Below are 14,558 nucleotides of genomic sequence, written 5' to 3'. Positions count from 1 at the left end.
ATAAGTATTCGCCTATTGTGTAGTGTATTTTCTGCTGCCGCTGCTGGTATCATGCCTAAGGGTGCTAACAGAGTGGCGGCGAAAAGCTGAGCTGGCGCTGATGCTGACATTAGAATGCGAGATGCGAGAAATCTGCTTGCTGCAAACCAAAGGAAGGATGTCAGAGTGAAAGCCGAGCGAATCGGCGCCGACTGCCTGCTTTTACTCTGACAGGTTCCATTTCATATGCTGCAAGCAGGTTTCTCGCATCCTACTGTCAGTACCAGCCCCTGATTAGCTTCTCGCCGCCACTCTGTAAGCGGCCTAAGGCAATGGATACTGGCGGGGAAGAAGGAGAGGCCGATAATCGAAATTTGCTCGTGTCAGTTTGCGTGCAGTGCTCTGAGCCGATCGCGTATTCTAATGAAGACGTAGTAGAATGTTTTGGCAAGTGTAAATTAAGTATTCACACAAAGTTTTTGCTTGATGTGACTGAGCGAGAAATAGCAGTTTTGCGCCATTCTAAGAATGTTGTTTTTGTTTGTAACACATGCCTAGTTTTGCATGACTATAGAGTTTGTCACAATGACGACGTTTTGAGCGAAATCATGCATAAATTGAATGAGCTCTCGTGTGTTGTTGAATTGGCAAAAAAATTTGAAGCCAAAGTTAAACATATCGTTTCCAATGGGTTTGAACGTTTTAATAAGCGACCATTATTCGTCGCCAAAGAAAAAGTGGACCTATCACAGCGTTACAATTTGCGATCGAATTCTAAACGCAGATAGTTATGAAAGTTATTCATTATGATTGATAAAGCACTGTATTTTGTTTTGTTACATTCTTTTCTCCGCTGCTATAAATAGCTCATGATCTGAAACTTTCAGTAAAAAACCCTGCCATCAGATATCTATGAATAGAGTCGACAAACTTCTATTTGCTAAACACACCACTTTGCTACCCGTACCATGACGACATACACTCGTTGAGTAGTAAAATGGCATAGTATATAAGCTTCACACTAATGATGAGTGAGATAATATCGTTTGGCACCTCGCCGTCGCGTCTGTATTTCAACATCGTCTTTGGCATTTTGCTTTGTACCATTTTCCCGCTGTTTATAAATATTTGTATGTATGTGTTGGGAACTAAGCCTTAATAGAAAAAAGATTAATGGGTAGCATCAGGAATGGAACCGACAAACATCTACTTCTTAAAACGCCTAATTGCACCCTAGACCATAACGAATGGTAAGAAGTAGTTCCAATGAGCTATATAAACTTCTCATCATTGCAGCAGCGATCACAAATGTGAGAGTATGAGAACGTTGACATGTGTTATTCAAGTTATCTCTGCATTGGGTGTGGTTATTCTCGAGAACTGAAAACAATAGTAGATGCCGTAGGAATGAAGCAAAAAGTTTCGGAACATACCCGTGTTTGCCCCAGGAGTAGCAGTTTTATTGACTTGGTTTTCTCCAATATTGAGGAGTGTTAAGCTAAAATTTTAGAGGAGTGGAAAATCACTGACCATAAAACAATTGGAGTCGCTTTTATTGGTTCTCCGAAGTTGTACTTGCCAGATCGGAATAGCACACATGTATCATGGAAAATGCACTCGAAACAAAAACTTCAAAGCATTCTCAGAAGCGACAGAACGCTTATGGATGATATAGCATCAGTGGAGAGAAAAGCTCAAGTTCCTAGTTCTGCTTTGACGAGTGCAGTAGCTCAATCAACCGAAGTTCGTGTAAATAATTCCTCCAGACCAAATAAATGGTTTGGACCTCGTTTGGCATCGTTGAAATCCCAAAGAGATAGTGCGTATAGATTATTTAAAGAAACAAAAAGCTCTGAGAGCTGGCAGGCTTATAAAATCCTCAGCAATTATTATTGAAATGGAAGCAGGCCATTGAGAATGGAAAAGTAGTCTTGGCAGTTTTTGTTGACTTGAAACGAGCATTTGAGACAATAGACCTTTCTCGTCAAAAAAATTTATATGATAGGATGCTTCCTTTTTTATCCCCAATTCGTTACTGCCGATTGCCGCGATGATTTGGTACCTCTAACTATTGAAAAAATCAAAAATAGTGCAAGCTGCTCATTTAACCCCATATTCTGAATACCTATCTTGCCTTGTTTCCCCGTATTTTTACACCATTTGGATGAATTTACTGTGGGGAATACTAAAAGGATGCCAGATCTGCATATATATTACTAAATCTGCAGATTTTGCATTTTCACTGCAGATATTTTGCAGATTACAAATATTTAGCAGAACAAAGCCTATGCCAGCCAATTTATACAACAGCCTTCAACATTTTTGATCATTTAAAATATATACATACTACATTTCTATGTCAAATTTATTGAAGATTTTTGTAGCAATCTGCAGACTTTTATATTTTCACTGCAGGCTATTGTTTAAATAGACCTGGCATCACTGATGCTGAAATGATTCATTCATATACCTGTCAAAACATAGAGCATTGCATGAAAATGTATAACCTCACTGTTCAGTTCAGTGTGCTTGTTTACCTAAGACTTGTTTACATGGACTTTTAAAATTTACATTACTTGAATACTTCCGATGCTCTTTGAAAGACTATCAACTCAAGAGGGATGAGGATTGGAACAATGGGAACCTGGTGCCACATTATGCAACCAATTCGAATCGACCTTTTCACACAAGCTTGAATACAATAAACCTTTCGTTTCGAGATGCGTAATGTCACCCCTGGTTCATACATTGATCAATCGGCGCTGGATGCAAAACCCTGTGGCATATGCTGAATCGTAAGATCAAGCATTGGGCTATAAAACGATTGCTTTCTGGATGATGGATAAGGATTTGTACACATTTGTTTGTTTGCTCGTGGGTTAAGTCCTAACAAGATGATCCGATTGATTACTCATTTTTAAGTGGTGAAGTTTACCTGAACTTTATAGGTAACGAATTCGGTCGATGATAAGTTGTTGAAATGATCGTTCAATACCCATACCGAAAAACGTTTCCATTGGTCAGAATGCCTACCAGCGTATGATAGCTGCAAACATCGCTTTCGAATGGAACAATTATTTATTATTCGTGTTCAACTTCCATTACAGCAAAAGTTTCGTCGATTGACGATTATCACATTGTCGTTGATTTAGCCGGCAAATGCAAAACAGTACTCGGCACTGACGATAAGGAGTAAGAAGGATTTGATAGGAGTGATAAGAATGCGGAGCATTATACATTCTGGAACAATATTAGGGAGGAGAAATTATATGTAAATTTATATTATATCCCGAGTTGCCATCATTTTTGCACCGCAATAAAGCTTTCTGCAACTGCTGTCTTGTTCAAATTGGCAGGAAATAACTAGGCAGTGAATGATAAATTGCATAGTCAATTTATTTACTTTTTCGGAAGGATAAGTAATTAGTATGTTGTGAATATATATGTGTCGCCGGTGCCGTGTGTTATGGTGGTACCGGACGGAACCGTTGGTCAGCAGACCGTCCTTGTCGTACTGGTCATAGATGCGACGTTTTTTCTCATCTGATAGCACTTGACATGTTTCGGAGATCTGTCTTAACGCTCTCTACTTAGTGCAGGATACGCGAAACCGCTGCTAGCTTTCGAAAGAAAATTCCTAGCTGCTGCTACTCTATCAGTCTCTCTCTCTCTCTCTCTCTCTCTCTCTCTCTCTCTCTCTCTCGTCTGAGGACTACAATTTCGGTCAACTAAATTATGCTTTGAAAATTGTACTTTCTGGAATTTCACCTAACGAGATCAATTCATTGTGAGGAATTTCGCTGCGTTCCAATATTGCTTGCCTCTGTAGGTGATGATGTGTGTGGATTCACTTCGGCAGCCAGGTCTTATGTTTTGGGTAATTTTGCTATCTTATTCTGCTGAATAAATCATCTGGCTAAAGCCTCTGCGTTATACTACGGTCACTTTAAAAACGCCCTGCTATTTAATCTTGTAGCTCTCGGCAAGTCAGTCCTGACACTCTTCTCGACTATTCCTGGCACTATACCGCTGACGTCGCACTTATGACGGTGATCAAGCTTGGCGAGAGTGGCAGTGGTTTCGTTGGAATTGTTCACTCGACAAGCAGTAAGTGCAAGGACTCTGCTACTTATGCCTGGGCCCCTCATTGAAACCTTCGTCCTGCCGGAGTGTTAGCTTCGTCCGATACCGGAGCGTATTGCTGAACCGAAGCAGTCTGCTACTGGCGCTGCTTCCTTCGAATCGGAATCGCTGAATATTCCCGTTAGCCGAATATCTAACGTGGCCGAAGGTAAACCGATTGCAGCAACACCACCAACCGTAGCTGAAATTTTGGCCTTTAATCCAAGTCCCTGCCACTGACATAGCGACAGACGAGTGCGGCGCAGGTTGGACCATCGGTTGACTCGGTGCCGGACAGTGCGAAACAGCTGCAACAGGAACAGACCTAGTATGGGGTGTAAAGGTCATCAATTGCCATTATGAACAAAACAAACCAAACGAAATTGATCGCAACAACGATAAAATAATCTAAATTCTACCCAAACATTTGAAAATGAGAAAAAGGCAAAAGAAGTTTTGGTCGCATTCATTATAATTCTATTTAAAAATTGAATACCGTTTTATTTACTTTGATTGCGCATATTGTTTACATCAGACACACCCCTTCATTCATTGAGTACGTATTTCACTGCCTTTATAATCCTTTTGGAATCAGTTACAATAATCCTTTATAATCATTTTATAATAAGTGTATTGCTAGTTAGGACTTTTATATCAGCCGGGCCCTTTTATAATTTGTTATAAAATCATTATCAAAATTCTTCATAATCCATTGTTGCGTTATGTTTATGTACATGGCCAGATAGATAGTTTTTAACTGGGACGGAACGTGTGGATACGAAAAAACCTAATGTCAATTGTAGCCAGGGGGAGCTGTCAAATGCAGCCAAAGGGAACCGTCAAATGCAGTCAGGGGGAACTGTCAAATGTAGCCAGTCCATTTAAAATATGTGTGGAAGAAAGAGTGGCTATGCAAGACAAGAGATAAAATGAACAGAAAAAAGAAAAAGAAAACATCTATCCACAGGTTCTGTCCCAGGATTTTAATAGAGAACATCAAAATTCGATTTGTTTGCATTTGGCAGTAGGCCTTTTTCAAATGTTTGGCTAGAAATTCCTTGCTTCTTCAATATGAATCATGTACAAGAAAAGTAAAAATGTTAAATTTAACGGAACAATGTATGATGCCGACATCAATTAAAAAATACAGCTGAGCGACCTTGTTGGGAAAGTGTTAACATTTGGCAGCGAACCAAACCAAGTTTCTCATACTATGATCGAATCAACAAAAATTCCAAGATCATGTAAACAATCTCTTTGAACTATCAAAAAAGTGAGGTTAAACATTACCATGCAACGTTCTCCACCGAGAGGTTCACTTTAGTTTGTTTACATAACCAATGAACTTTGTACCGCGACTCACCACTTCATTTGCCGCGTTGCCAGGAAGCCAAGCAAAAATATACAAAACAGTGCTGCCCAAACACATATTTTGAGTCCCACCATTCTTGCAAAGGTGAAAAAAACATTCTTGCATTTTTCAAAATTAAAAAAATCATTAAAAAATCACGATAGCTCTAAAAAGTCTCATTTCAGCGGAAATATTCTTAAAAATGTGTAGTCTTTTGAATAAAAATAAGAAAAAAGGGGGTTAGGTCGGACGAGAAAGGTCTATTGATCGCCGTAAACTGATTTGCGTTTTGGAGAAATACGGTGTAAGAGGAAATGCTCTTGCGTGGATTCGCAGTTACTTAGAAAGACGTACACAAGTTTCAAGGTACAACCACGCTACATCATCGGAAGCCGAAATTAACCGTGGTGTACTACAGGGTAGTGTACTAGGACCACTTTTGTTTATCCTATACATTAACGACATGGGAAACATTTTGGAAAATTCGGAAATAAACCTGTTTGCCGATGACGCAGTTTTGTTTATCATCGGTAATAGTTTCGATGAGTGCATCAGGCTAATGAACCTTGAGCTGACGAAGTTTAGTGATTGAAGTGGAAAAAACTCAAACTGGACATTTCCAAGACCAAATATATGATTGTAACTACACGACAGATAAATGAAAGTACTGCAACAGTTGAAATAGATGGAGAGATAGTTGAACGAGTTGCAACTACCAAATATCTTGGGGTCACATTAGACGAAAAACTAAGTTTTAATGAGCACGTGAACTATACAATCCGGAAAGCTGCCAGGAAGTTTGGCGTTCTTTGTAGGATTAATAGGTTTCTCACATTTGACTCAAAGATAACTGTTTACAAGACCATAAAAGCTCCCTATTTTGATTACTGTGATTAACGCGGTAATGCGACTGTTACTACGATGTGACAGACTAACTCCGCGACATTTGGTGCTCATTTGATTACAATGGATGTCAGTTCAGCATCGTATTGAATATAACACACTTGTTTTCATCTTCAGAGTAATAAATGGAATAACGCCGCAGTACTTGTCTACCATTGTTGTGTACGGAAGAGATGTGCACCGGTATGAAACCAGACAAGCCGGCAATCTAAGATTGTTGAGCGCTAAGAAATCTTGTACGCAGAACTCCTTATTTTATAAAGACTACAATTTGTTCAACGCATTACCAGAATACGCCAAGCGGACTAATAACCTAATATAATTTAAACAGGCCTGTAAGATATTTGAGAGGCCTTTGGATTTATAAGAGAGAAGGATGGGCATACACGGAAGTGAAGTAAGATTGAAGGAATCTCTCATGAGTGAAAAATATTATCGAAAGATATCTTCTCGTAAACTTTCCACACTGCAAAAGATGTGTATGGATGTGAGGTGGGCCATCACAGGAAAATATTTTTTTTCATACACAATGAGCGTATAAACAAATCTTAACATTGTTACTATGTTTTAGAAACCTTAAGGTTCTACTGTATCGATTTTGTTGGTTATTTTTTAAGACTAAGAGAAACGAAAGCTATGAGATTAAAAGACGGATAGATATTCTAGAGCGAATCAATTATAAACTTAGAACGGAAAGCTAGGACTAGGCAAGCTCCTAGCATAGCATAGCAAAAACGACCGCACTCATCATGGGTGGCTGATACAGTTAAATCTTTCTATACAATACACAGATAAAAAAAAGTATGTAAAATTATGCTAAATAAATACTGTAAATACTCCACATAAACATACGATTTTCAGGGGTCATTTTATGTACATGATATATAGCGTAAATTTATTCGTGAAACATAATTACACGAATAGTTTTTCTGCGATATCATGAAATACGCTTAAGTTAATTTTCATATTTTTTTGCTCTGTAGGGGAGACCGGAGGGTTGAATTTTGTTTTTGTTTTTGTTAGATAAATCGACAAAAACTGTCATCCGACGATTGCTTATTTTTAAATTTCTTACTTCTGTTTATGCTTTATAAAATGACATCAGAATAACTGGTAATAACAAAGCATCAATATATTGATTTTTGTAACAGTGTTCTCTTTGTTTAAACTCTCTTCCTACCGAGGTAAGTTAAAACAGCAATGAATGTGAGTTGAAACAAGTAACCAATTACTTTAAGTATTATCAAAGCGTTTTCTAGCATCAAATGTTACAATTGTGTCATTAACTCATTTTTATTCGTTCAAATTAAGATAATTCCTTAAATTGACATGCAGTCTTAACATTATTTTTCACAGTGTGTATCTATGTAAAAACTGACAACTGTTTTGAAAATTAATGTTTGATTTTGGTTACAAATGCAGGAACTTCTGCACTTATCCCAACAGTAATAATAGTAAGATACTTTACCTAACCACTAATTAACTATAACTTTAAAATCAAGAAATTTGATACCCATTTTTCATATATTTAGATATGTATTATTTTCCAATCACTTCCTCTAGAACATTCTACATTTATTAAAATGGTTGATATGACCAGTGATACTATTTATGACTGAAAGTGATACGGGTTTATGAAAACAGGTAATTTGTTATCCGTGTCGGTAGTATTTAGTTCATTTTGGATTATGGTCACTTCACTCCAAGCTTTAGAAGTCGATAGGAGTAAACTATTAGAACAAATGCATATTCGCAAAGATAGAAAGAAACTCATACAATTCATAAATATTAACGCTTAGATTACATAGCAGTGATATTTTCAAGATCGAACATCACTTAATATCCCATTTATACCAATTTGAAGAAAAGAACGAAAACTTACTTTTGCTCATTTTTTGTGGTGTGTTTACCGTAAATACTCAACCGCTTATGTAACGTAGTTGGCGAGAATTGGAGGATTTTTTGGCACGATATAAATAAAACAAATGCATTATTGTTTTATCGCTAACGGTACTGTTTCGCTAGCAATGGGCACTGTTTCAACTCTCCTCTGTTTCGAATCTCCTCGGTTTCCCCTATTAGCTTTTCGATACCTTGATCCGGTTCCGACTACGAAATCATCATAAGTAACAATATGATAAACTTTCCTACAATTTCTTTTCGCGAACTACAACTCATTGTTATTTGATAAAAGTGCTTATTTGAATGGTTGTTGTAACCACGAATATCAGACGTTCAGGCTCAAACCATAATTTGTGTAAACACCAGCAATTGAAATTCCAAATAAATCAAAAAAGTCTGAAACACTTTTGTTTTGGCAAACGTTTGCACGTGGCACCGTGATCGATGCAATTCAATTGGAGTACTACTGTCAAACATGTGTAGCGTAGATGGCAGTAATGATTTCCAACGTTTATCAATTTGAATGTTTACACAGTTTGTAAATAAATTTTGTTTTAACCTGTTATCTGTGATTCAGCTAACATTTTTGAATTGATGAAATTATTATTATAAGGACAATCCGCCAAATGTGTAAACTATCTTCGTTTTTCAAGTTTTTAAAATGTATGTATTCTGAATATGGAATTCGATAAGTCACCTTCGCTTAACCCCAAAGCTCGCCAGCAGGTTCGTCGTTCCAACGCTGGAGTCTCCAGCCCGTTGCTTACCTGGAAAGTGTGAAAACAGAGAAAACGCATAAAATTAGTATTATTTTACGATTGGCTCGTGCAGCGAACAAATATCGATAAATGCAATTGGTACGCGCAGCCGCTAGGAAAAGGAGAAAACTGTTCACGGGAGAAAGAGTGCAAATATTTCAAATATTCAACAAGTTTTTCCGGAAGCACGCCGATCGGTGCTGAGGCGTCTACTGATGAGTGCTAGAGTAAGGAAGTTGCGGTAAGGATGGGAACTACTTTGTAAGCGTGTGTGTAGCCGATACGAAAATTTCTAATCCATCCATGATGATGGGCAGAAAAGTGCAGCACCGCAGCCGTTTAGTGGTGCCGAAGAAAAATGTGTGGAATAACAGGTCGTCATGTATATGCAAACGGACTATTTGTTGTGAGCACGCATTCATCCAACCACACAGCAACCGGTCCGGATATACACTTTGGGATGCTGGGGAGCCATTACCGGTGGCGATGATGGTGAAAATGATGAAGTGCAGTCTGCTTTAAACCGACCAAACATCATCATCGCGAAAGGGGCTTCCCCCGTGAATGCAATGCTGATTTATGCTCGGAAAGGCAACATTCGATCAATGTAACGACGGTGCAGAGTTAGTAATAATTATACATAATCAAACAGCTGCTGGGCTAACCCGCGGTGGTCCAGATTCGGTGGGAAAAGCCTTGGGATACAGTTATTGGTATGAGAAAATGCCGCTAATTCAGTGATTAATGTCCGCTAACCGAACCCGCTTCCGAAACCTATTAAAACTTTGTTTGTCTAATGGAAAAGAGAAGAACCTTTTTATATAACTTTTTTTTTGCATAAAATTAATTAATTAGTTAGAAAATCTTTAGCAAAGTTGTCGTACTTTGCAAATACCCTTCTTTTCGTTTACACAGAACTTGGAGTGGTTCTAATCTTAGTAAGATCTAAATTTAAATTATCGGTTCGAGATAGAAATTGACTGTCTTCAATAAAGTTGTAGAACCATACATTTTAGACAAATTTGCATGACGGCTCACAAGTTCTATCTTCCTTACTATTCTTTGCACAAGAAATCCAAATGTAAGCTTTAGGGTGTTCCTTCAAAACAGTTTTAATGTAACTTTTGTAGTTTTATTTTATTTTATGGAAGCAGTACTCTTAGGACAAATTGAAGACAATTTAAAGATTAATAAGGCTGCCCAAGTAACAATTTAAGTTTTATAGCACACTACAAGTACAATCTAAGTTTTAAAAGAGACTGCAAGACTGATAAAATTTCAATTGTTACTAGGGTTGTAAAATTCAAAATTTTATTGTGAAAGCGAAGCTATAAATATTATATTGTCAAGCGTGAAATTAATTTAAACATGTTACCAATTCATGAAAAAACAAATTTTTAATATAACTTTCGCAGCTTTCATTTTTACTAACATAGCTTTTATATGATGTTCAGAGTTTTTGAAGATGAACATTTTCTTTTGAGACATAAAAATAGATATCAGTACAAAAGTAAAAATTGAGTTTTTGAAATCAATTTTATGAAATTTTAAAAAATATGTGGTTGCCATTTTTGGTTCAATTACACCTCAAACTATGACCTCATATGTAGTTTTCTCCCCTAGAGTGATGGGATTGACGGTATTGCAAACATCATCAAGCATATTCCGTGCATAAATTTTAAAGGACCCCTGACAGACGATTGCTTTAAGATGGTTGTTGCATTACGCCTCGATAGTGGTGGATCGAGGAGACCGAGAGGGCTTATGGGCCTTTTTATGTTTTGTGTGTTTGCCTTTCTCCTATAGAAAGGTTATGCAATCACTCTGAACATCGTCAACCTAATCCTGGCCCGGGGGGCCGTCTGTCATATACCATTCATCTCAGTTCGTCGAATTCGGCAAATGTCTGTGTGTTTTTTACATTTCTTATAAAAGAAATGTATAGAATTCGCTCAAACTTTCAAGATTTTTTCCGAGGCCCGGAGGGCCGAGTCTTATATACCAATCGACTCAGCTCGACGATTTGGGACAATGTCTGTGTGTGTGTGTGTCTGTGTGTGTGTATGTAACGGACAAATTCTCATTCGTGTTTCTCAGCAATGGCTGAACCGATCTTATCCAAACCAATTTTAAATGAAAGAACTAAAAAACAGTATGAACGCTATTAATTTGTTTTTGATTCTGATGTTTAGTTTTTAAGATATAAATGTTTGAATGCGTAAAAATGGCGTTTTTTGCAGTTTTTTTAAATTATCTGCCGGAATTGACAATATAGATTAACAATTTATATGTTTTTAGACAGCTTTAACGAGTACCTTTCGAACAAGCTATAGATTGTTGAAATTGGACTATTATCAAAAGAGATATTTAACATTAAATGCGGACGAAAGATTTTTATCATTTCCCATTGCCAGAAATATGACCAAAACATGTAATCTATTATTAACGCCAAAACGGATTATTTTAGGTCAATTGTATCTTCGGAGAATTTAATGGAGGTAATATGCCCTTTCTTTTGGTATTGTGCTTTTGCTGATTAATCCCCCTATGAGTGAGATATTTTCACAAATTTTCTTGGAAGTGATTATATCGAAATGATGCCTTCAGCAAATTTGTAGCTCTTACTTTTGCGAATAACTTTACTGAAGACTTCAAATATCTATTTTGAATACTTTAAAAGTTATGGCTTGTTGTTTGTTGATTACTCTTCGTCGCCTATTTATTGTTCAATATAGTAATAATCCATTGAAATAAGCCAAACATTATTTCGATAAATCGAATTTTGTATTTCATTTTTCTATCTACAACCGCTAGAAATAATCACCGAACACTTCCAAACTGTCTGGAAGGAACTTGATAACTTATCAGTGCAAAAATGTTCATTTATGCGAACCTTCTGACTGCAATTTTTCTAACTTATAACCATCGGATCGATCTGAAACCTTTCGGAAAATGAAAAGCGAAATAAATAACTCCAAGCAACGGCGTAGCCAAGAGAAGGTTTTGGGGTTTAACGCCGTACAGCCCCCCCGCCACCACACCAAAAAAAATTGGATTGGAGTTGAAAATTTATTGATGCAAACTGATTTAATTCAATATTACATTATCTGATCCGTAGATTGATAACCTGTTGTTGTAAACATCATGAGGACTTTTGATAAATTGTCGGAATGGGGTCCTGATATGTAACTGATCTATTAGTCTTGATTTCACAGTTGTCTAATAGCATCAATATCAAATTCCTGCCTGAAAACATTCCAATAGAAAATTCCAGAGTTCTGTAATCAATCATAATCCTCAGATTTATTTTCAAATTTTCAGCTTTTTTCCTACACAATATTACGAAAGCTTATTAAACAATTTTTCCTAATAAGTTTGTGAAAATTATAAACTATTTGAAATTTTTTAATAGTTTTATTTTTTATTCAACCGTGATTTTTTAATAAAGAGTGACCATTAGGATGGGACAAAAATTAGATTCCAGCTCCGAGCAACTTTTTGGGTTACATTTGGGTCCTAGAACTATTGTGCAAATTCTAAGCTCGATCGGTGAAACTATATTTTTGCGCCCACGGTTTAAAGTTTATATGGGAATTCGTATGGGAAAATCGACTTTTACAAAATAATTCATCCATGAGTCGCTCAGTGCTTCCTAAAAATAAATCGATGTAAAATTTCGATTGGAAATTTATCAAGGAAACAAAGTCTCGAAGACCGCAAAACGATTTGACGATTGTGGAAAAAGTTATTAAGCAAAAATCAACTGATGCTCTTACGATTGGAAAAATATTCATTTTTTCTAGCACTACTGCATTTGGCTGTCCAATTATATATAATTTTGTTTTGACTCTCTTTTACTGTTCTAAATCAACGATCCGAACTGTTTGTTCACTTCCCAAGAGTTTTGAGGGTAAATTGAGGCTTCTTTTGTACAAAATTGGAGAAAATTAAAAATTCTGTATATAATTCGACCGTCAGCAGCAGTGGTGCTATGAAAATTGAAATTTTCATCAATTTTCAGAACATTAGTTGATTTTTGTTTAATAACTTTTTCCACAATCGTCAAATCGTTTTTCAGTCTTCGAGACTTTGTTTCCTTGATAAATTTGCTAGAAAAAGTTTACATTGATTTATTTTTAGGAAGCACTGGGCGACTGTTGGATGAATTAGTTCGTAAAAGTCGATTTCCCTATACGAAATCCCATGTAAACTTTAAATAATGGGCGCAAAAATATAGTTTCACCAATCGAGCTTAGAATTTGCACAGTTATTCTAGAACCCAAATGGAACCCAAAAAGTTACTCGGAGCGAAAATTAATTTTTTTCATATAACCATGTCCCACTCTAGTGACCATCGCTTCACAACGTAGTCTATGTTTCATGGCTTGCGGTAAGCACGATCTCTCGAATTGCTGAACTGAAAATTATGGAATAGAAATTAATATTTAGTATTCTTTACAGACCCGCTGGTGCCCTAAGACGATTTCGCTAGATTTTTAGAGCACTGTGCACTAGGCTGCCCAGAAAAATGATGAATTTTTGAAAACTCAATCGGCCCACCCCTGAGTCGATTCCTAGTCCCACCAGGAGTACTTGTACCAAATTTGAAGCAAATCGGACAAGTCTAACTACCGGACCAACGTGCCTGAAGTTTATATTGGATTTTTCAACAATTTACATGAAGAAAACTCACTAGATCGTATTTTCGCCGCTAGGGGGCACTGTATACATCGTATTATCACTGTAAGTGAAAATAAGAAAGATATTTTAATTATCTACAACTTAGTTGAAGACTGCTAGTAAATCCGGCTATGTTAAAAGAAGTTATTAAACTTTTAACGATGTGATGTCTGAGTCAGTTTTGCATGGGGCCTAGCAGTGCATGGTTGTGTATCAGTACTTGACTCCCGCGAACTATATATTTATGTGAAATAATGGTTAGATTTAGCGGAATGGTATGTTTACAAGAATTATAGTAAATAATACGAGTTATGTTTTGGTTAGAAAATTTTAGTTCCACCTGTGACCGCATAGAGGGCGCCACTACTAACTTTTCATAGAAGAGAGATAGAGTAGATGTAGAAGATAGAAGAGAGATAGATGTTCAGAAGAAATACTGAAAAATGCCTGTTCTATAACTTTGTAGAAGACACCAAATTTCTATCTCTCTCCGTTGAAAAGTTAGTGTTGGCGCCCTCTATGCGGTAACAGGTGGAACTAAAATTTTCTAATCAAAGCATGACTCGTGTTATTTACTATAATTCTTCTGAACATACCATTGAGCTAAACCTAACGATTATTTCACAAAAATGTTTAGTTCGTGTGAATCGAGTACTGATACACAACCATGCACTGCTAGGCCCCATGCAAAACTGACTAAGACATCACTTCGTTAAAAGTTTAATAACTTCTTTTAACAAAGTCGGATTTACTTGCAGTCTTGGACTAAGTTGTAGACAATTCAATTATCCTTCTTATTTTCACTTACAGTGATAATACGATGCATACAGTGCCACCTAGCGGCGAAAATGCGTGCGGGTGGG

General features: G+C 36.8%; 1 protein-coding gene across 1 annotated transcript in view; it reads right to left on the bottom strand.

The window, feature by feature from the left end:
• The window catches only part of LOC131691016 (neurofilament heavy polypeptide-like), a 277,605-nt gene that overhangs the window by 249,132 nt on the left and 13,915 nt on the right, over positions 1–14,558 (bottom strand). The gene's annotated exons all lie outside the window — the stretch shown is intronic.

This window comes from Topomyia yanbarensis, chromosome 3 (assembly GCF_030247195.1).
Source record: "Topomyia yanbarensis strain Yona2022 chromosome 3, ASM3024719v1, whole genome shotgun sequence".
Classification (NCBI taxonomy): domain Eukaryota; kingdom Metazoa; phylum Arthropoda; class Insecta; order Diptera; family Culicidae; genus Topomyia; species Topomyia yanbarensis.
The sequence above is the reverse complement of the archived record's forward strand: the minus strand, read 5'-3'. Positions and strand labels throughout refer to the sequence as shown.